Here is a 24,896-nt window from a genome sequence, read left to right as displayed (position 1 = left end):
AAAAATGACTTAGGCGATTTTGTTCATATTTTATAAATAACCTGACCAATATAATATTTCTCATCTGCCCTGAGAAAAATCTACGACGGATATTTTATTCTTGGGGATGGATTTATTTTGGACGATTTTCTCAAAAATGACTTAGGCGATTTTGTTCATATTTTATAAATAACCTGACCAATATAATATTTCTCATCTGCCCTGAGAAAAATCTACGACGGATATTTTATTCTTGGGGATGGATTTATTTTGGACGATTTTCTCAAAAATGACTTAGGCGATTTTGTTCATATTTTATAAATAACCTGACCAATATAATATTTCTCATCTGCCCTGAGAAAAATCTACGACGGATATTTTATTCTTGGGGATGGATTTATTTTGGACGATTTTCTCAAAAATGACTTAGGCGATTTTGTTCATATTTTATAAATAATCTGACCAATATAATATTTCTCATCTGCCCTGAGAAAAATCTACGACGGATATTTTATTCTTGGGGATGGATTTATTTTGGACGATTTTCTCAAAAATTACTTAGGCGATTTTGTTCATATTTTATAAATAACCTGACCAATATAATATTTCTCATCTGCCCTGAGAAAAATCTACGACGGATATTTTATTCTTGGGGATGGATTTATTTTCGACGATTTTCTCAAAAATGACTTAGGCGATTTTGTTCATATTTTATAAATAACCTGACCAATATAATATTTCTCATCTGCCCTGAGAAAAATCTACGACGGATATTTTATTCTTGGGGATGGATTTATTTTGGACGATTTTCTCAAAAATGACTTAGGCGATTTTGTTCATATTTTATAAATAACCTGACCAATATAATATTTCTCATCTGCCCTGAGAAAAATCTACGACGGATATTTTATTCTTGGGGATGGATTTATTTTCGACGATTTTCTCAAAAATGACTTAGGCGATTTTGTTCATATTTTATAAATAACCTGACCAATATAATATTTCTCATCTGCCCTGAGAAAAATCTACGACGGATATTTTATTCTTGGGGATGGATTTATTTTCGACGATTTTCTCAAAAATGACTTAGGCGATTTTGTTCATATTTTATAAATAACCTGACCAATATAATATTTCTCATCTGCCCTGAGAAAAATCTACGACGGATATTTTATTCTTGGGGATGGATTTATTTTGGACGATTTTCTCAAAAATGACTTAGGCGATTTTGTTCATATTTTATAAATAACCTGACCAATATAATATTTCTCATCTGCCCTGAGAAAAATCTACGACGGATATTTTATTCTTGGGGATGGATTTATTTTGGACGATTTTCTCAAAAATGACTTAGGCGATTTTGTTCATATTTTATAAATAACCTGACCAATATAATATTTCTCATCTGCCCTGAGAAAAATCTACGACGGATATTTTATTCTTGGGGATGGATTTATTTTGGACGATTTTCTCAAAAATGACTTAGGCGATTTTGTTCATATTTTATAAATAACCTGACCAATATAATATTTCTCATCTGCCCTGAGAAAAATCTACGACGGATATTTTATTCTTGGGGATGGATTTATTTTGGACGATTTTCTCAAAAATGACTTAGGCGATTTTGTTCATATTTTATAAATAACCTGACCAATATAATATTTCTCATCTGCCCTGAGAAAAATCTACGACGGATATTTTATTCTTGGGGATGGATTTATTTTGGACGATTTTCTCAAAAATGACTTAGGCGATTTTGTTCATATTTTATAAATAACCTGACCAATATAATATTTCTCATCTGCCCTGAGAAAAATCTACGACGGATATTTTATTCTTGGGGATGGATTTATTTTGGACGATTTTCTCAAAAATGACTTAGGCGATTTTGTTCATATTTTATAAATAACCTGACCAATATAATATTTCTCATCTGCCCTGAGAAAAATCTACGACGGATATTTTATTCTTGGGGATGGATTTATTTTCGACGATTTTCTCAAAAATGACTTAGGCGATTTTGTTCATATTTTATAAATAACCTGACCAATATAATATTTCTCATCTGCCCTGAGAAAAATCTACGACGGATATTTTATTCTTGGGGATGGATTTATTTTGGACGATTTTCTCAAAAATGACTTAGGCGATTTTGTTCATATTTTATAAATAACCTGACCAATATAATATTTCTCATCTGCCCTGAGAAAAATCTACGACGGATATTTTATTCTTGGGGATGGATTTATTTTGGACGATTTTCTCAAAAATGACTTAGGCGATTTTGTTCATATTTTATAAATAATCTGACCAATATAATATTTCTCATCTGCCCTGAGAAAAATCTACGACGGATATTTTATTCTTGGGGATGGATTTATTTTGGACGATTTTCTCAAAAATTACTTAGGCGATTTTGTTCATATTTTATAAATAACCTGACCAATATAATATTTCTCATCTGCCCTGAGAAAAATCTACGACGGATATTTTATTCTTGGGGATGGATTTATTTTGGACGATTTTCTCAAAAATGACTTAGGCGATTTTGTTCATATTTTATAAATAACCTGACCAATATAATATTTCTCATCTGCCCTGAGAAAAATCTACGACGGATATTTTATTCTTGGGGATGGATTTATTTTGGACGATTTTCTCAAAAACGACTCAGGAAATTTTGTTTATGTTTCGTAAATAAATATTTCATTAATAACCATTTAACTGGCTAAATTATACATTCCGACGAAGAAGTTTACAAGGGGTAATTTTCTCTTGTGGGGTAAATTTCTTTTTAGACTCCTTTCTCAAAAGCGACTCAAAAGCAACTATTCATATTTCATAAATAAATATTTCACTTAATGTTCCATAAATTACTTCCATGAGAAAACCCACAAGGGGCAATTTACTCTTGGGGCTGAGTTTTGTAAAATATTGCGACTTATGCGATTTTTTTTATTTTATATACACATATATTTCATGAATAACTCTAAAATGTGACATAAGTCGTTTCTTATGGAAAAATCTACAAAGGCTAGTTCTTTTTTTTTTTTTTTTTTTTTTTTTTTTTTTTTGAATGAATTGCCTTTGGGAGAAGTTTTCCGAAAACACCTTTCTAATTTTGTTCCTATTTACAAGACGTTCCAAACTATTTAATTTAAAGAAATAGAGCGAAAAAGTTTAGTACGGTGGTCCCTAATTTTTTGTTGCTGTTGATTATGAATGAATTATTTCCAGTATTCCGAATTGATGGCGATATTCGTATCGTTTACCCTATATACATGGTATGTTGACAATCTTCACTTTGTATACTTCTGCCGTTACTTGGTCCCCCACATGCAGATCTAACGGCAACATATTATGAAATATCTGAAACCAAGGGGGGAGAAGTTGCCTCCTCCCTGAAGGTTCAAATGATGCCACTGCTCCAGAGCACATGTTGAGCAGAGAATTCAAAATCTAAGTTATGTCATTATGCATATCTGGTGAATTTAATGAGGAGAAAAAGTTTGATTTGCCCTGTATTGGAATATTTGATTTTATAATGACAATTATAAGACACTGGCATATTTCGCCTCAGAGCCGGATTTAGGTTTGGTGGGACCCTAAGCTATTGAATGTAATGGTGCCCCTTTATGTACATTGTCATAAAGAGGTCCCTTTATGTATGAAGGAAATGATGAAAGAAGCAGACTAGCAGAAGAGGCCCCATTACTTACGTCATAGAAGCCTACACAACAAGAAACACTGTTGTTGCTATATATAGACATTATTTTATTGACTGTTTTTCTTATATTTTCGAAATGTACATCCAGATTTTCCTTTAATTGTTTGGGACCCCAAGTAAAGTGAGGCCTTAAGCTATAGCTTTCCTTAGCTTATACAAAAATCCGGCACTGATTCGTCATAAACCGTTAATCTAAAGATGACTACAATGGCGTTTGCACGTTCATACTATGCTGTAATTAGCTAATTTTACATTCATGTGATGGATTTAGCAACAAAGCTACAAACGTATTGTTATGTGCACTTACATCAAAGTAAATTCCACATTACCATGATAAATGTTTTCAGTGTTTCCTATACACTAAGAACAAAGAAAAGTTGTTATTAATTATAGTAATCTTTTGTCAAACAAAGCTATTAAGTCCTAAGTGACATCTGTCAGAAATAGATATAATTAATCATATTGAATAGTTCGAATAGCCTTAAGGGTTAAAGTAAGGGAGGATAACCTTAGTTTTAGATAAAAAGGAACGTGAATTATTTTATAGTTAGTAATTAGAAAACTGAATTATATTCCGAACCCTGTCAAGTGTGAAGTAGGCTGACTATGTACAGCGGGGGACACTTCTAAATGGTACAGCCATATGGAGATTTACGGCTAAGGTGTACCATTTAGAAGTGTCCCCCGCTGTACAATATATAATAAACATTTTACATTGACTGGCACAAAATGTGTAAGTTATTTCTTAGGATATGTTCACTTGATTCGTGACTGCAGGTCACATAATATTTTTTACAGGCCCCCGTTCTTTCTTTTTCTTTTCTTTTTTTTTCTTTTTTTTTTGTGCAGGCTTTGGAGCAGTAGCGGCATTTCAAAAGCCTACGGGGACAATTGCCTCCCCTCCTGAGTTCAACCTCTACATATATTTCAATCAATAATATGGTAATATGGTAATAATATGGTAATATACTAATGGGAGGTGTGATACCTATATCGATAGAGACGAAACTTCTTTGATAATGCGACATGTGCGAAACTTTTTTTTTTAAAAAAAGTGTATATATTTCAACCTCAAACTTTTCACTTCAGAGCCAGAAATCACGTTTATAGCTATAATCACAAATTTTTGCGAAAATCGGCATTACTTGCGATAAATGCGAATGAAAACGAAATGTGGAATTCTTGTTAATTATTGCTATTAATAATAACAAAAAAGCGCATTTCCAATATTATTTAACTTAAAAAACGTTGCGTTTACAAAAAAGCCCTGCGAGTTGTTTGATCCAGAAACTGTTTCAGTTCATAAAGATGTTGACATCAACAATACTGAACTGTTATGTAAATCCTTGACTGTGTTTTGTGGTGAAAATGTTCATGATCTCTTGGTTGCTTCCCGTTAATTTAAAAGTAAGGTTATTGAAGTTCTCAACAGGGAGGATAAGGAAGGTGACATTGTACCATTGTTAAACAGTCTAAAAGTTAACCACAGGTCTTTTGCTGTCAGCTCGTCACTTTCAATATGGTTGCCAGTCTCGAGTGCTGATGCCGAGAGATTCTTTTCCAAGTATAATATGATTGTTACTGACAGGAGAACAAACTTAAAAGAAGAATTGGAAATATCTTGTTGCATGTTTTCCTTTAACTAAGGACTAGCAGCGTTCACCCCGCTTCGCTGCGGTCACCCCGGAACGCAATAAACTTTGTTACTTAGATAATTTTTACTTTTTCGCTTTCAAGTGATATGATAAAAACCATAGAAGATTGCAGTAAATCTTAACATTATATCGCCTGTCATTTATGTTAACCCGCCCCGCTTCGCTGCGGTCATCCCGGTGCTGGCATATTGTAAAAGTGTCTGTAAAAATAAGCAAATCAATTAAAAAATTTTAAACAGAAGATTCAAGCTATTTTCCGCTGTATATCGCCTGTCATTTATGTTAACCCGCTGAGTGACACGGTCATGCGGGTTGCATATAAATACGTTTATTTTTACCTATGATGAACTAATAACAAAGGATTTGTACGTTATGGACACTTGAATGGTCAATTATCTCAAGACACTGGTAATTAAAAATTAAAGTGATATGATAAAAACCATCTAGGGTCCAAATCCTAATAACCCCCCAAAAATGAAAGAAATTGGTTCAGCCGTATTAGCGTGATGAGCGGACAAAGGATTTTGTACGTTCTCTTTTATATATATAGATATCAAAATTGTTGCGAAAAAGTTTCGTCTCCATTGATAGACGTTTTTTTTAACATCTCTTTATCTCCAAAGTAAAACTGAAACAATGTCACTGCTTCTGAGTGATTTTTACAATAATATTGAGTAGGAAAAAAAAAATACCTGAAAGACTGACAGGCCACAGGACATTCGATTACTTTTTAGGCCAACTTGTTTCAAATTAACTGAAAACTTCTTGAGAATTTAAACAGACACACGGGGAACATAGTTCTGATGCTGTGTGCAAGTAGACGGAAGAAATGATTACTAAAATATATTCTTGCTATATAGAAAAGAAAAAAATGTTGGGTGTTTGCTACCCCTCCCCCCAATTATTTTTAAAGGATGCATCAACATGGCGGCCACGCGATATTATCTGTATTTTTCTTTTTAAGTATAACTTGTCAATGAATGAAGATAAAACCATTGCTTTTGAATCAGATTATTGGAAATAAATGCCAAATTATATCTAAATATAAATAAATTATGTATTTGCTTCCTGTGTGTAATTGTGGTGTCACAAATGACAAAACACGATTTTTTGTCAAAGTAATTTTTGCATACAACTACAAATAACATGAAAACTAAAAAGATATGAAGAAAGGCTTCTATATAACCATAAAAGCCTAATATAAGTTTTTTTTCAAATAGTGTCAACATCATTGATCTACTTTAAAAGCTAAGGAAGATAATCTACTGTGTTTGGGGCAAAATGTACCGGATCGTGATCTGATGAAATTCCACATGCCAGTAGAGTCAAGTTTCGAATGAAGGTTACATGTCTTCCTATACTTTTATACCATATTTTCATCAGTATGTTTTACCTAGCGTTAAAATATCAAAAAATACTTTTGATAGAGTGGATACCTTCAAATATCTAGGATCAATATTAACAAACGAAATCCGTATTCACGAAGAAATTAAATGTCGACTAAAAGCAGGGAATTCGTGTTATTATTCAGTTCAACAGACTCTCTTGTTATCGCGAATTCTGTCGATGAATTTGAAGTTTAAAATATATAAAACAATAATCATGCCTGTTGTTCTGTATGGTTGCGAAACATGGTCGCTTACTTTGCGGGAAGAACGTAGACTGAAAGTTTCTGAAAACAAGATCCTAAGACGAATATTCCGGCCCAAGAGAAACGTAAATGGGGAAACTTCATAACTAGGAACTACATAATTTATTCAGTTTACCAAACATTGTTAGGATCATCAAGTTTAGGAGGCTTAGGTGGGCAGGTCATGTAGTTAGGATGGAACAGAGTAGAAAAGTTTTCAGTCTTAACTGGACCAATCGGAAAACTACCATTAGGAAGACCTAGGCGCAGATGAGAGGACGATATTAAGATGGATCTCGCAGAAATAAGAATACAAAGTAGAAACTGGATCCAGTTGAATAAGGATAGAAGTCAGTGGAGAGCTTTTGTGAACGCGGCTTTGAACCTCCGGGTTCCATAGGCCATACAATTAGTTGGTTAGGTAGTTAATGTTATTTAGCACCGTATTTTATTATATGCGCTCTGATTTTTGTTAGATAAATGGATTTTTACAGTCACTTTAGACAATTACATGGTTCAGTTATATCATGGGGAAAAATGTTTTAACGTTTTGTGGTTATAATAGCTCCTTTCACTTAAAATCCATCTCTAGGGGGTCCAAATGGTCCCAGAGTTCATTCAAACAGTGTACTTGCATATGCATATGGAAAAAAGCTCTCTTCAAATGGTCAAGAGTGCTGGTGCTTGTAGGAAGGAGATTTTCAAACGACATAATTTCCATTCTCACATAGCAACAGTCTCAACTCATCAAGCATTTTAACACTCGTACCCTTCTTCAGTACGGGCAAGGGGGGCCAGCAAGGTGACGGCCTTGGGCGCCGAAGTAAAAGGGGAGCAAAGTTCGGCAGGAAAAAAGAACTTCACTCATAAGTACGGGGGTGCTTTCGTATACTCTCGCCCCGGGCGCTGCTTTTCCACTTCACGGCACTGCCTTTCTTTAGTTATGGTTCTGAAGTACTTCCGAAGTATGATTAATTTTATTTTACACAGATATCAGCTAATATTTACTGATATATTTGTCGCTTCTAATTTACTCGAAGTAATAATAACTCCCATTTTTCTCATTTAAAGAAGGAAAATAATCAGTAAGGGGAAATAATGCTACTACAATTACTACGTAATTTGTTCCAATTTACTAATAATCCAAGTATACGATTGGAACATAAATTAATTATATTTCATGGAGATGTGAATGTAATTTAGCACGTTTTCAAAAACGGTATATGGCGAAGTATATTCCTGTATCTTAAGTTTTCAGAATAAGATCAGCATGCGCTCAATATAGAATGAACGAAACTACTGTCACCAATTGTAAAAATACTTAGGATTTCAAAATTTTAAAGATATCTTACAGGATTACAATTTATTTCAAAATGAGTACGAAGCTTTTGCGGAGGTTCAAATTCAGAATGAGAATAACTTATGTCAAAATTTCTAAAATCACCCATAACATTAGACTAGATTTACAAGAAAATGAGAATTTTAGACAGAGTGTCCTGATCTTCAGAAATTACTCCCTTGCGTTCGTTCCTGAAGAGTTGACTAATGTTAGTTGAATGTGAAATCTACTGATTCAGACTCTCAGTTCATATTCTTCGCACTGTACACTGATAAAATGACTTCATAAGCATGAAAGTACTTGTAATCGTCCTGTTACTTGTTCCCAGCTTCGACACAACAATTTTGAATTTATTTAACAGATTTACTGTCTCGTGACTCCCGACAAAGTGGTTTATTTTTTTTCATATAGAGGAAGTTTGAGTAAAGTGGACCAGTACCGGCCTTAAGAGACGCGGGGCTCAATTGAGAATAGTTTTGCGTTGCTCCACATTCTCTGTCAATTTACACGAAGGTGTATAGGCTTATCTCTATGTATTCGAAATTCATCAATTGAAATTTCAAATGCATATTTAGACTATCACTAGTACCTGAATAAGTTGGAGGTTTAAATCTGATATTGGTTTATTTAATTATTTGTTGTGCATTTTATAGGTTATCATTTTTAATAAAATTATTATTTTTAAAATTGTATAGGATAGTTTTAGTGTATGTTCATTCGTTTAAAACATTTTAAATAGTTTTATTTCACTGACAAAAAATCCTATTTACACGTTGAAATATCTTAAATTGAATTTTTAATGATAAGTTGTAAATTACGGTCCATTGTTTTCGACATAAATAAGTAACAATGTTTATAATTTTTTTAAAAAAAAATTAGGAGTGGGAAAAGTGAATACTTTAAATACATTAAATTTGAGATGACTGCAAACTATTGAATACGTTTTTGTATGTGAATTATTTTCAACAACGTATACTATTTATATGCCAATTTGATTCTATTCGTTTGTATTATTTGACGTTAAAATTTAAAATATAAAATTATTTTAGTATGTTTGTGTATATTGTTATTGGTACATGTTTGTAATATGTGAATTCCGTCAATAAAGTCAGAAGGCATGGTTTGGAAAGATCAGATACCACGGTTACAAGTACACTCTGAAGATTTAGAGATATGTTAGGAATATGAGTTCGCTCAGAAGATTTAGAGATATATTAGGAATATAAGTGTGCTCTGAAGATTTAGAGATATATTAGGAATATAAATGTGCTCTGAAGATTTAGATATATTAGGAATATAAGTGTGCTCTGAAGATTTAGAGATATGTTAGGAATATGAGAAGTGCGAGAGTCTGGCGATGAAGTTTCCAGCTAATCGAAGGCTACTGTATATCACAGACATTGTCTCTGATAGAATGAAAAATTTTTCAAATGTACGCCTAAAAAGTGTATGTAAGCTACAATTTAATTTATGTTTGTATATATATAAACTTACAAATAAATAACATTTGTATATCGCGTATGAAAAGTATGTAATCACAATCTCGCTTTTTTAGTGTCTGTAAAATGATTTATTGAAAAAAATATTCAGAGAAAATGAGATTTTAAATGTATTGTTGGAATCAAATCATATTTTTTGAACTAAAAATTATTTAACGTTCATAAACTATAAATGAATCATTATTATTCCTTTTTTTAATTGAAGTCATTTTTCTTACTTTTTCTTTGCAAATTAGTTTAGAATTTTGTCTAATTTGAAAAACCTGCTAATTTCAGATTCAAAGAACAAAATTGGCAAACTTTTCAAACGTTCTGAATGGATTGATTATCTCAACTAGGTTTTGATCAGTTTCAACTTGGAAAAACTCCTTTCTCCAGAGATGCCTCAGTCACTGGAATTGCTAAGAAAAGTATATGGTAAAAATGTATTCTTTCGTGTACCTTCACACTCTAGACCAGGGCCTTCTGAGGCGCGGAGTGTGATTGGAAGCAATTGGTCCAATCAACTTAAGTCCTGACCTGAAGTGGATCCAGCTTCTTTCTCTGGTGGATTTTATTTCACTGAGTTTGCAACACTATCAGAAGTTTTATGATTGCAAGTGGAACTACATACAAAAACTCTCAGAAAACTCTCAGTGAGGAGATCATTGAATATGTAAGAGCACATAGCCTACAAGATGGGTCCATAAAGAAACCGAGCTTACTTTTATTCGAAATAAAACACGTATTTGAAGAGTCGAGTGGGAAAAGGGGGGATGTCCACTTTTGGGCAAAATTTAGATTTTCATGCCATCTTGTTCTGTCACGGACATGTGTGCAATAGAGGTATATTTAATGAATTATTACATACTAAATGAGTTAAAAATATGTCACTCTTGTCCCAGAACCTGATTTTTAAACATTCTAATGTCGTCCAACTTGCTTAAGCAACTGCACCTTTCCGTAAGCAATGTCACATAGTCGTTTATACGACGTTGACTATCAGGCCAACAAAGTCAATGAATTTTTGTACCCCACTTGTTCTCATTGCCCCACTCTCCCATACTTGATTCTGATTCGAGAATAAAAGTACATTTCCAAAATTTTCGTTGTACATTAAAGTACTAGGTTTAGCCAGTAGAGAACAGTTTGAATAGAATGCTATGATCAACACAATATTTATTGGTGGGATTTACAAGATCTTTTCCTTTATTTTAAAGGGAAGTTGCCTCTCTCGAAGGAAAAATGACAGGATCTGCAAGCTTTGAAGGTCTTATGTATCCGAGATGCTCAAACCTTCTATATAGAACCATAAAATAAATAATTAGCGGAGTAAAAGAGAATAAAAACGATAAAGGAAGAAAACAATTTATTTTTAATAATATTATTTATAATTTAGGAAGACAATCGCCAATTTTTTCCATTGTTTTGCCTGCAATAGACCTGCAAGCCTGCCTCATGTTGTTTTTTTTGTATTATTTTCCTTACAACAATATATATTGAACATAAGATTTCGCAAGCTGGTTTCCAATATAATAACAAACTTGTAAACCAAATTTGAAGCCTCTTCCTAGATTAGTTTAGGAAATAAAATGTTTTGAACTTAAAAAATCGTTTCCTGAAAAATTAGTAAAAATGGACATCCCTCTTTTTCCCCTGTACTCTTCATTTATAGTGCCTTCTAATGAATTTATATCTTCCAAATAATTACTAGAAGAAATAATACACTTTGTCCAGAGTTTATGGAGATCTAAACACTGTTCATAGTAATTGATAGGGCAGCCCAAAAGCATAAAAAGCATAATAGCAATTTAGACATATGGTTGGTACCTTGAACATGGTTGTGGTTGTTTAGGGGTCCAGAAGAAATTAATTTTAAAAGCATAATAAAGCATAATTTTAGAAAATAAAGCATAATTTAAAATATATACCTGTACTACAATTCTTGGAAAATTCTGTTGAACTACAAGTTTAACATACTGTATTAATATTTTTTAAAACTAGTATTTAGAATGCAAAATCATTGAGAACATAATACAACAATGAAAAGCTTATTTTTAGTTTTGTAAACTTTTCGGTGTAATCCTTTGATGTGGAGAAAAAAAAGGAAATGAAGAAAACTTTCCGCCAACAATGAATAGTACACAAGAACTCCACTATATTGTTATGTGTACCTCTTGAACTTGAGCACTTCCTGTACTTTTTGGTGGCATCTTTTACTTTCCCTTTCTGCATATATGCGCCTCTAAGGCGCACACAAGTGATAAAAACAAAACAAAACAAAAAAACTGACTCAAGTAAAGCATATCTCTTCACAGTGCATTAAGAAAGTTCATAAAATATACAAGAAACTGGTTGCATAAAATATTAATATATAGATCAAGATATTTAGCATATTTAATGTTTAGTAAATAGTATACATTATACACAATTAATGTAAAACAATGATTGAAATTAACATGAAGCATAATAAAACATAATTTGGAAAAAACAAAACATAATTAAACAAAAAATAAAGCATAATGTGGGTTGCTCTAGTAATTGATAATAAAGATTCGGAGAGTACGCGTAACATTTGAGTTAATACCCGCGACATCTGTCAACCTCTGGCCTTTCATGCCCACCTTGAGCTTTGGAGAAAGGAAAAATTCAGTATTCACAAAGTTTAGGGAATGACTGACAGTTTCTAGGAAATGGTTTTCACATCTTCCAGCTCTCATCAGTCCATGAAGTTCTTCATTCTTTGACGTCGAATGGCGATCTTGGATCGTTCTCAATATTTTCATTATTCATCACTATTCACTGTCCGTATAGATATATAAGCTTTACGTGACACAATTATGTCCTTTAGTCTAAAGGAGATGCATGGCGAAGGGAGGGCAATACCAACCTAAACTAGTAAAACGTACAGTCAGGGACAAATGTTCTTTCCATTTGATAACATTTATTTTGGGAATAACGATGGTACGACTGGAATATACAGAAAATTACATTGTTTTTAATTTACTGAAAACTGTATTCCGATTGTCCTTCTATTCTTAAGTTATTTACAAAACTAATTCCATCAAACGAAAATAACTTTTGTCGTTGAATGCAGCGTCACAAATACGGTAGTTGTCACCCGGGGCAAGAACTCGCCTTAGCGCCCCCTGAAAAACCAAACCAAAATTCTCCCCCAAATATTTGCCCAATTTTGCGCCCTCACAATCCGGTGCCCAAGACACAAGCTCCGTTTGCCTCCTTGTTAAGTCACTGATATGTGAGCAAGCTATTTGTTTACACGTAAAGTTTTGACGTCAAACTAAAAATTTTTAATAAAACTTTCTTTAAAAGTGTGCTCAAGTGATAAGTAGACTATTGTATGGAATTCTATTGCAGGAAAGTCTACCAGATTTCAATTATAAATGCCTTCGACAGAAACTATAAACCCATATTCATCACTTTTATAGTAATAAAAAATGTAACTGTAAATTTAAATAGAGTCCACATACTTGTAAAAAAAATGAAGTTAGATTCCCTTCCGTCTATAACTTCCAGTTGATAAAGTCTGCGATGTCCCACATCTTTTGCTCTTCCCGAAATTCAACTCGTGCTCTTTGATCCTAAAAGAACCATCTTCTTTCTACATTCACATCCAAGGAGTCACCGAAGAGAAAAGAATGGTGGGGGTACTCTTGGAAAAGTGGGTTTATCTTTTTTTTTTTTTTCGATGTCCTTATCGGTGTAGGTTTAAATGTTCCCACTCAAGGCGATTGGTTCTCCTTCCTTTTGGCTGCTCTTCTAGTTCCAGAAAACATGGCTGGAATTCGATTATATGAAACCTAAAGCCTTAATCGAAATCGGTTTCAGTAAGGGTCTCTCCTTTACTCGGCGTATATTGTCTTTAGTTGCTCTTCTCCTATAAGACGCAAAACGAGAAAGAAGGATCCTCACAAGACTCAAATACTGTAAGTGTTAGTTAACCCATGGCTTTCGAGTAATGAAATGCTTAACACGCTGGCCGTCGAGAACGCAATGTATAGAACTCAATTTCTTCTGGAAGAGTTTGGCTGTTTATTCCTCAGTGCAGGGCGTAAATGTTACTCAACCTAAATAAGGTATATTAGTTACTTTTTTTCAATTTACTATGAGATTAGAATAATTCTGAATGATGTTACTCGAACCCTAGCTTTGCTAAAGCTAACAATTTATATACAACTGACGTACGGGAGGGGTTCAAGTACTCAATTTAATATATTTTCGTGGTTTCAGCTTACGTGTGAGTTTTGTATATAAATTTCAATATAGTAAATTTATTTTTCCATATTTTGTTCAATGTGGGTTAAAACCCGGAATCCTCCTTTATGTATGCTACTAATATGCACAGTAGGCTATGATTCAGCCGTGCTCCAGTCCGCAGCGCCATCCATAATTCGAAGTTCTTTGATGGGCTCTTTGAGGGTGGAAGGGGAACATAGCACTTTCCAGCAAGGGCGCCCATGTTGTGGTTTCCAAGGGGGGGAGTATGAGCGACGTTTCACAAATAGTTTCAAATTTTGCTGTAACTAATGTAAAAATTCTACTGAATTTTCGATATTCTTAACTACAATTTCCTCTCGGGGGTGAGCGTCCCACTTTGCCCCCTCCCCGTGATGAGCGTCCTTGCTTTCCAGTAAAGTTTGGATTACATTATGGATCATTTATCTTGTTACGCCCTTGTACTTTTAAATTGATAAATTTTTATAGCATTCAAACATCGACAAGGGGATATTATTTGACCTGCTCTGCTACAAAATCCGAATGAAATAACTACACAAAATTTCGCAGATATCAGGCGGGAAACTTCCAAAACTTTTAGAACAAAGAAACGCGATTTTTTGAAAGCTAAAATTAAGGAACTTGAAGATAATAGTAAAAATAAAAATATTCGGGACATGTATAAGGGGATCAGCGAATTTAAGAAAGGCTATCAACCTCGTGCTTATATATTAAAGAAATCTGACGGAACAGTTCTCATCGATACGGATAGCCTCTTAAATAGATGGAAAGATTTCTTTGACGATTTGCTGAACACGCAGTCAAAAACTAATGTGCGTGGAGAAAAGGAGATACACACCGCAGAACCATATATTCCAGAACCCAATCGAATAGAAGTGGAAGCCGCTATAAAGAAATTGAAGAAACACAAATCTCCGGGTGTAGATGAAATTCCGGCTGAGTTAATTTTAGCTGGAGGCGAAAAATTGTAGAACAAGATACACAAACTCATTCTCCTTATCTGGAACAAGGAAGAATTGCCACAAGAGTGGAAAGAATCAATCATTGTTCCAATTCACAAGAAAGGCGACAAAACTGACTGTAATAATTATCGAGGCATCTCTCTTCTGTCAACATCCTATAAAATCCTTTCAAATATTCTGTTAGCAAGATTGACCCCATACGCAGATGAAATTATTGGAGATTATCAGTGCGGATTTAGACGAAATCGATCAACTATCGACCAAATATTTACCATTCGCCAAATACTCGAAAAGAAGTGGGAATACAATACCCCGGTACATCAACTATTTATTGATTTTAGAAAGGCTTACGACTCGGTTAGGAGAGAAACATTATACAACGTTCTTACAGAACTTGGAATACCGAGAAAGCTAATTAGATTAATTAAGATATGTTTAAGTGAATCCCAAAGTAAAGTCCGGGTAGGAAAATTTTTTTCCACGAGCTTCCACGTCGAAAATGGCCTGAAACAAGGAGATGCGTTGTCGCCATTATTATTTAACTTTGTGCTGGAATACGCCATAAGGAAAATCAAAGATAGCAACCAGGGCCTAGAGTTGAACGGCATTCACCAGGTTATGGCATATGCTGATGATGTAAATTTAATAGGGGATGATAGGAGAACAGTAGAAATAAATGCAGAGATCTTATTAAACGCTTGCAGGGACATGGGCTTAGAAGTAAATGCAGAGAAAACTAAATACATGGAAGTGCGTCGGGACCGTAATACGGCAAATTGTGGAGGCGTTAAAATATTAAATAATGCTTTTGATAAAGTGGATACTTTCAAATATTTAGGATCAATATTAACAGACGAAAATCATATTCACGAAGAAATTAAATGTCGACTAAAAGCAGGGAATTCGTGTTACTATTCGGTTCAAAATCTGTTGTCGTCGCGAATTCTATCGAGGAATTTGAAGCTTAAAATATATAAAACGATAATCATGCCTGTTGTTCTGTATGGTTGTGAAACATGGTCGCTTACTCTGAGGGAAGAACATAGACTGAAAGTATTTGAGAACAGGATCCTGAGAAGAATATTCGGACCCAAGAGGAACGAGAATGGGGAATGGCGGAAGCTTCATAACGAGGAGTTACATAGTTTATACGGTTTACCCAACATTGTTAGGGTCGTCAAGTCTAGGAGGCTTAGGTGGGCGGGTCATGTAGCTAGAATGGAAGAAAGTAGAAACGCTTTCAAAGTCTTGACTGGTAGACCCATAGGAAAACGACCATTAGGAAGACCTAGGCGCAGATGGGAGGACAATATTAAGATGGATCTCGCAGAGATAGGAATACAAAGTAGAAACTGGATGCAATTAGCTAAGGATAGAAGTCATTGGAGAGCTTTTGTGAACGCGGCACTGAACCTCCGGGTTCCATAGGCCATAGAGTTAGTTAGTTAGTTAGTTAGCTCTGCAATACCACCAGATTAATAAAAGTGTTGCCAACCCAATATAAAGTTATCTTTTTTTTAATGACACTATGTCAGGTTATTACACATTTGAAATCTGCATGCCAAACTAGAAACTGACAGCATCACATTTGTTATTCAGTGTTGCAAACTAAGGACGCTACAGTATAACAGAAGCATCCAAATTTTCGTGATCTCTACAGCAGTGACAACGGAAGTAAGACAGTCAGGGCAATTCTCATCAAAGAACTTTAGTATCTAATTCTACCATCATGATATGATGGATTTCGAATGAATGGGAACAAAAATCTAAAAGGATTGAAAATTTTACTTTTTTTCAAAAACCTTTATTTCGAAAAACTCCAGATATAGGTACCTCATCAAATCACATTGATAGTTTACAACAGATGTAAAGATCATAATGGCATTCACAGTTACTTATTATATCTGAAACCGTTCTGAAGATATGGTAAACGTAAAGTTTGCAAGACTGGTCAAAACTACGTAATCCGAAAACTTGTTGTAATTACACCTACCAGAAGCTATTGCTGGATTGTTATAGAAGCAGCAACCATTTTTAAAAATTTCCCACAAATACACCATTTTAAGCAATATAATATTTTTTAGAAATTTGTTCATACCTCCGAACGGTTCAAAACCATCTACGTAATTGAGATTCGAAATAAAGTCCTTTAAAGAAAATCAAATTTTCAATTCCTGGTAACTTTGTTTCTACTTATGTTATACGAAATACATTACATCATATTTGTAGTATTCGACATTAAAGTACTTTGGATATACATTACCTCGTTTGTCTTACTTGTATAAAGGGTGTGTGGGGGAGGAAAATGAAAGGAAACTCCACCTACACACAAGCCGTCAGAAGAACTAAAGTGGGGAATTTAGCTCGCAATAATGGTACTGGATTCGGACGGCTGTCCTTTGAAGAAAAAGATCATTGGGGATATTAGAGTAATTCACTGAGAATTTCTATGAAAAGAAGAGAGACAGGGTTTGGGATAGGATTATCAGTTAGGAAAGGTGTACCTTCATTATGACGTCCGGGCGTGCGTTGGTTCCTCTCTGATCTCCTGGTGTCTCGCTCACCCTCTATGGATCAGGGCCTGGACTACTGGCAAAATACTGCGGGCATCTGCCAGTTCGTAGAAGGAATTCGAAATTAGCTTCCACTCCGAACCGTTACTCCCGGCTTCAAATCTATATCGCTACTCCTCGAGACGGAAGTAACCGGGGCTATTTAAGGAGGGCCCCCAGGCTCGGTGACTATTCTGGTTGATATCGAAAGCGAGTCCCAGACGTCATAGGAGGTGTGGTTGTAGGTGTTGGGAGGAGTCAGGAAGGTGTCTCTCGTAACTTTATTACAATAAATACATAACATTCATAAATTGCTGATGTAGCAAAACAACAACCAGTTGACTGTTGACAGTTCAGGACGCAAGCACTCTACACAGAAACTCCACAAAACACAAATAAAATTAATAGAAACCTGTCACCAACATCATTGTCTGCATAACTCAATGCATTATTAATAACAGTCTTTGTGAATCCAAGCAAAGACACATTGATTCCTTTACACTTGTGTTATTACCACTATTGTAAAGGACTCAAAAATTTCGCTGATTACTCCTTACCAGTGCGATTCTACAAAAAATAATAAAGTTCTGCCTTATTTTTAAAAACTGGCCTGTGTGATGTTATATTCTACACGTGTTCTACATTTGTAAAGAAAACCAAATGTTCCTTATTTATAAACAACATTGTCAACGTGCTTCTTTACAACTGCTGCTACGTGTAAACAAACGACAGGTGTCACTATCACCAAGAAGTAACGTGACCGAAAAGGAACACTAGCAACACCGCTGTCCGTAAAGAGGCATAAAAGAGGATGCATGGCCTACATTGGCATCAGTTTCGGCAGTTCATCCCTTGTCTTAGCTTGGCTAAGGCTCTAAGAAATCTAACCTAACTGAAGTCTCTTAGCTTGCCTGGAGCTCTGTGAGAACTCAACTACTGTCTCTACTTGCGTGGACCCTGGAAGAGATCCTAACCGCAACCACATAGCTTGCCTAGAGCTCTGTGGTTTTCGCTTCTGCTTAAATTGCATAGAGCTCTGCGAGACCTTAACCACTCTTCTCTTGCCTAGAGCACTGAGAGTTCCTAAGTACAGCCAGAGCTTGCCTAGAGCTCTGTGGTATCCTTTCCTTAGCTTTCTGGGCCTTGGAACATCTATTTTATCCAAACGAACTGCATAAAAAATTGCATTGGTCTCCAAACCAAAATTAAAGTGATTTCGTGTCTTATATTTGTATATAGGTATAATGAAAAGTTGTGGAAGAAAATTTTTAAAAATCCAAGTGCTAAATTGTTCTACTTATTACGTTAGCTTACGGAATTTTGAAATTAATGCAGCGGGTTATATTATTTTTTTTATATTTTAATCCTGTTATAAAATATAGAAAGTGAAATCAGACTTAATACATATATGTTAATTGTCGGAAATCTGCTTGCCCACCTTGTTGTGTAGAGAATATACAGTGTGGCCCAAAAGTAGGTATATACCCTTGCATTGATCAAGTGTAACATTCTAGTTTATGGATTTATTTGCTTCGGCTCTTCATAGCTTAAGATGTCAGTAAAAACACATTAATAACAAATAATAAAGAAACTAAGTTTACCTGAAGAATAACAATAAGAAAGATGCAAAATGCAAAAAGCTTATCAGTATACCTAGTTTTGTGCCACCCTTAAAATAGTGACGTAGTAATAATATCAAAATGGTCTTTGGTCATACCATTAAAATCGCACACCCGGTGGAAGAGTGTTAGAACTCAAAAATGGCAATTTTAAGTTATCACCGCTCAAAAGAGAATAGAGAGAGAGAAGCGAGCTCTACCAGCTCCACGAGCTCTGGTAGTATTTTTGCATAAAGGTAACTAAAGAAATTACCCCCTAGATGACAGAAATGTCAGTATTCCAGGAAACGATGTTGATAGAATAACATGCTTTAAAAGTCATGTTCCCACTAATGAGTATTTTTTACTTATAGTCTTCCACCGGGTGTGCGAAATTCCGACCTTTTTGCCACTGAAACATTTTGAATTGCCTCTCGCGACAGTAATGCTCGAAATCGTATTAGTTTAAGATATAAATTTATATAGACCCTAATGTGGATTTTAATATGTTACACGAACATGAAATGTTTTGTTTCTGAGATGACCGAGTGACTCGTGACATGTTACAACATCCAGTATATAACACTGTTCTACACTGAAAATGTTATGGAAATGAGACTACCTAATCTTTATGAATTCGGTGCCGCTGAGTTCGAAAATTGAATTAAAATTTGAAAATTAGCTCAAGTTTCAAAATTTCAGCCTTTCGGTGTTTTTTGTTGTTCAGCAGTTGGCAACATTGTAAGATGGCGCTGTACCGGTAATTGTTGTCAAACAATGAAATCGCGTGATTTGCAGATATTGTTAAAATTATTATTGTCAATGTGATTATTGATACTGCTCCCTTTATTCCTGTGGAAGTTTTCAAAGGTTTGTGGAGAGAAAACCGTGTTGTGGTGATGTACTAGGCCTACTTCATACGAGAACTCTGCATAGTGTACTTATAAACATGTCGCGAAAGTGTGTAAACAGTCCGGATAACTTTTGCTATATTTGTGATGAGGTGACATTTGCAAAAAGGAAATATGCTATAACCCCCACTACAAGAAAAGCATATTTTTTGTGTTTCGGATGTAAGGTAGGCGATCAGGATAAAAAGTGGGCTCCACACGTGCGCTGTAGTTCATATACATCCAACCTAAATGCTTAGATGTACAAAAAAGGACGTTGTATGCAGTTTGATGTGCCCATGATTTCGAGGGAGCCAACAAATCATATCACTGACTGTTATTTTTGTATGGTACCTCCTATTGCAAGTGGTATTTTCAATGAAGAAGAAATCAAAGTTAGTTTATCCTCATATACCATCCGCAATTCGTCCTGTACCCCATGGCGATGGACTTCCTGTTCCTGTTCCCCAGCAGATATTAATTCAGTCTCGCTTGATAATGACAATGCATCTTCAATCAGTGAAGAAGAAGGACAACAGGAGCCATCAACATCAAAGGATACAGACTACTTGCCCAGAAATTCAAATTACTCCATTCATAAAATCACAGAAGGGGGGCTTAACGACCTCGTCAGAGATTTGGAACTTTTAAAAAGCAAAGCTGAACTGTTGGCATCAAGATTGCAGGAGTGGAATCTACTACATGATTCTGTGAAAATGACATCATACCGCACCAGAAACAAAAACTTCCAGCAGTTCTTCGAGACTGAAGGTGAATTCTCATACTGTAAAGATATTGAAGGTCTGATGGGTGCACTTAATATTAAACACAGTGCTAATGAGTGGCGTCTATTCATTGATTCCTCTAAGAGTAGTTTAAAAGCCGTACTCTTACACAATGGAAATGTTTTACCTTCCATACCTGTGGCGTCTGCTACTAGTGCAAAGGGACTTACACGAAAATGGGAAAATTTTGGAGGGAATAGATTACAAGAAATATCAGTGGGACGTGTGTGGTGACTTTAAACTGATTACTATGTTATTAGGACTTCAGTCTGGCTATACAAAGTTTTCGTGCTTCCTATGCGAATGGGGTAGCCGTGCGAGAGATTCACACTATTCCAGGATGATTTGGCCCCAAAGAAAGTCATTAACATCTGGTACAAAAAATGTGATACACAAGCCTTTGATAGAACCTGCTAAAGTTTTGCTCCCCCCCCCTCTTCAGATTAAGTCGGGTTTGATGAAAAACTTTGTAAAGGCATTAGGTAAAGAGGGTTCAGCATTCACGTATTTATGTAACAAATTTCCAAAACTTGGTTTAGAAAAAGTAAAAGGAGGAGTAGCATATTTATTGGGTGACAAATTAGAGAACTTTTTAAAGATAGTAACTTTGAAGCAATCTTAAGTGACAAGGAAATGGCAGCTTGGAGTTCATTTTAAAATGTAGCCAGTAGGTTTCTTGGCAATTTCAGAGCTGAAAATTACAGAGAACTTATTCAATATCTAATGAACACTTATGAACAGCTTGGATGCAATGTATCAATAAAAATGCACTTTTTGTTTTCACATTTGGATTTCTTCCCGCCTAATTGTGGGAGTGCCAGTGACGAGAACGGAGAACACTTCCATCAGGACATTTCAATGATGGAGCACAGGTATAAAGGAAAATGGAGTACAGCAATGTTAAGTGATTTTTGTTGGATGATAAAAAGGGATACTAACGAAACAGAATACAGGAGACAGGCAAAGAAGAGACGTTATTAAGATTGACATTTATATTAATATGTATTGTATACATAGGTAATTATACAAGTCTTGGTATGTCATAAATAAAAGAGGTAACTTTTGATTGTAAATGTCATTTTCGTGTTTGGCAACCCAAAAACAATAAAGAAAATGTATTCATTAACCCATAACATTAAATCATGAAAATTTTCTAGAACAGAGGGGGACTGAGCCCCCCTTAGATGCTTCAGGTTATAGGCGTGTGTTTCGGTTATACTTCGACACCAATGGTGACGTAATATACATAGAATGCAACGTTGGCAGACCTTCCGAGGTGTTGCCTCATGAATGAGAACGTGAGAAGCTTGGATATCACCCCCAGCCCCGTTACGCCGAAACCAGAGCCAAACGAAAATTTTAATTATCATTTTCGGATTCAGCACCTCAAAATTAGTTAAGAACGGGTGTTTTCATTTCTATAACAGAAAAAAAGTTAAAATTTGTAGAACAGTAATTAACTACATTACGAAACTGTAATTTCTATTTGAATTTTCGTTGATATTCTGCTGATAAACTATCAGCAAGTACAAAAACTACTACAATATAACCCCTATTTACCAAATTGCTTGGGATTTTATTATTATTTTTTTATGATTTTTTAAATGCGATTTTTCACTAATAGGTTTGATTTATAAGAAATGTATTTCTCACTAAGATCTATATAATATTATATTTCACTATGTGTTTTAAAACAGTAAATCCGATTAAGTTGATTCGCAATTTTAAAGATAGCTCATTAAAAACGATTACATATTTAAAACATATTTAAATAACCATAGAACACTTCTTCCTTCAAATAGGTTCTAAAATATGTACTGTCATTATTTTCACCTTCCATACACTGAAAAATACTGCACTGAAATCCAGAGCAAAAATGTTCAAACATATAACTAACAAAAACTTAAAATGGAAACAATTTCAAACATTGACCGTTATGTAAACAAGTTTTGTGATAGTCACTGGAAATATCAACAATAGCTTATTCTTGTAAATATGAAGTTTCGTAAACGATGTATTTTAATAATTTTTACTTACTTTTCTTCCGCACTGCTTTCCCATTAAATACGGGACATTTACAAATATAATTTCCCTTAACCCTTTCAAGATTTATCTTAACTTCTGTTACCATAGCGTAGTGTTGTCTTTGACCGCTTATTTATGTCCTATAACAGGCATTTAAGCCGGTTTTCTATTGGTCAAGTCAAGCATAAACTAAAGAACACCCCAGATGAGTTTTGGAACTGAATGGTCAACTTGACGGTGGAAAGTGGCGGAGGGACGTGACATTATTTTTTTTTTTCCTTACTGCAAATTTCAAAAAATTTTCACGCCTTTACTTTTCAAGATATCAGATTGAAATTTTGCGTACAGATTGTGTGCACCTTTGAGTATTTCTCAATTTTTTGAGATTTATATGTGAACCCGGGCCCGGGCCCGAGGGGCGCAAATATTCCGAGAAGGTGACTTTTTCAGAAAAATTTCCAGTTTTTTTTTTTAATTTCTCGGTTCAAGTGTATGATATGGACACGTGAACGGTACGGTTGGAAAAAACACGTTATACTGAATAAAATGACCCTAGGCTGAATGGCGAAATAATCTTTTTAGAAAAAATATATAAATTGATCACCTTCAGATTGGCAACAAAAACTTCTCACCTTTCTTTTCAAGATATAGAAGTGAAATTTTACACACGCATTATGGGCGTTACGTATTTTTCAAGAAATTTTCATATCCCCTACGTGAACCCAGGTCCGCGCAAGAGGTGCGCAAAAATTTCGATTTTTTTTGAAAAACTCCCGATTTTCCCCGATGTTTCCGTTTCTGGTACAAGCGTTCTGGACAAGCGAGTGGTACTTCTGGAAAGGAAGCTCTATTCTTTAAAAAAGTGAGGTATTAATTATGATGCTACGATAAATAGTACGGAAGCAGTAGCTGTTTGACTGAAAGTCTAAAATTTACCTCAAAAAGTGGAAATCCTAAAAGGGTCCCGTTAAATATGAAACATTTGCAAATATAATTTCCCCTAAATGTAAATTTAAATGCATTATGTATATAGCGACATTTTTCTGAATCAAATTAATTTTTAGTTAAATTAAATTCGTTATACAGTGTGTTTGAAAACAACACCGACGTTTGGGAAGTGATTCCTGACACCAAGACAAAAAGTATAGACAAACCTGGGTGCACAAATGCATCCTTTCGGAGCTACAGGCTTTCGGAAACATTAAAAAGTGAACTTTAAGGGCCCATAGCTTCAAAACTATAGGATCTGCTGTAATTGGGTCAAGACTTCACTTAGGGACTCGTATGTAGGCCTACCCTTTCGAAATATGCAAGTTTCAGAATCCTGTGGTACTTAAACAGCAATTTTTATAGAGGGAGTTTGTCTACGAGCACATAATTTGAAGTACTCACCAACTACCTCTATAAAAATTGTTGCGGAAGTACCTCGGGACTCTGAAACTTGGATATTTGGATAGCACATACTAGTTCCTAAGTGAAGTCTTGATCCGACTACGGTAGGTCCCATATATTTTGGGAGCTATGGACGTTTAAAGTTCTTGTTTTTTTTTTTTTTTCATGTTTTCGGCAGACTATAAGTCCGAAAGGAAGGATTTGTGCACGCAGGTTGGTCTATACTTTTTGTCTTATCTTGGTGTCAGGAATCACCTCCCAAACGTTATCGGTGTTGTTTTGAAACACCCTGTATACAAGAATGTAAGATCATGATTGTACTTTGGGTTGTCAGAGTACAGCGAATCACTGACAAACATATTGCAGTAACATTGTTGTTAAATACCACTAGCCTAATAAGAGAAATTTAGTTAATATTAATGTAGTTAATGTAACATACGTATGGTTAGTTAAAGTGGTAAACGGTAAATGGCTATTAAATCAGAGTTCTGCACCAGAGATGGGCTCTCTACCACTGAGTGACTGCTCTTCTCCCACCTCATCCCACTTAAGTTTTGATGGCTCATGGATTTTTGTCACTCAAATCCAATGACATCGGACACAAATGTAACGATCTTGATTGAAAAA

This window comes from Thermobia domestica, chromosome 13 (genome assembly GCF_964235325.1).
Source record: "Thermobia domestica chromosome 13, izTheDome1.hap1.1, whole genome shotgun sequence".
Taxonomy (NCBI): Eukaryota; Metazoa; Arthropoda; class Insecta; order Zygentoma; family Lepismatidae; genus Thermobia; species Thermobia domestica.
The sequence above is the reverse complement of the archived record's forward strand: the minus strand, read 5'-3'. Positions refer to the sequence as shown.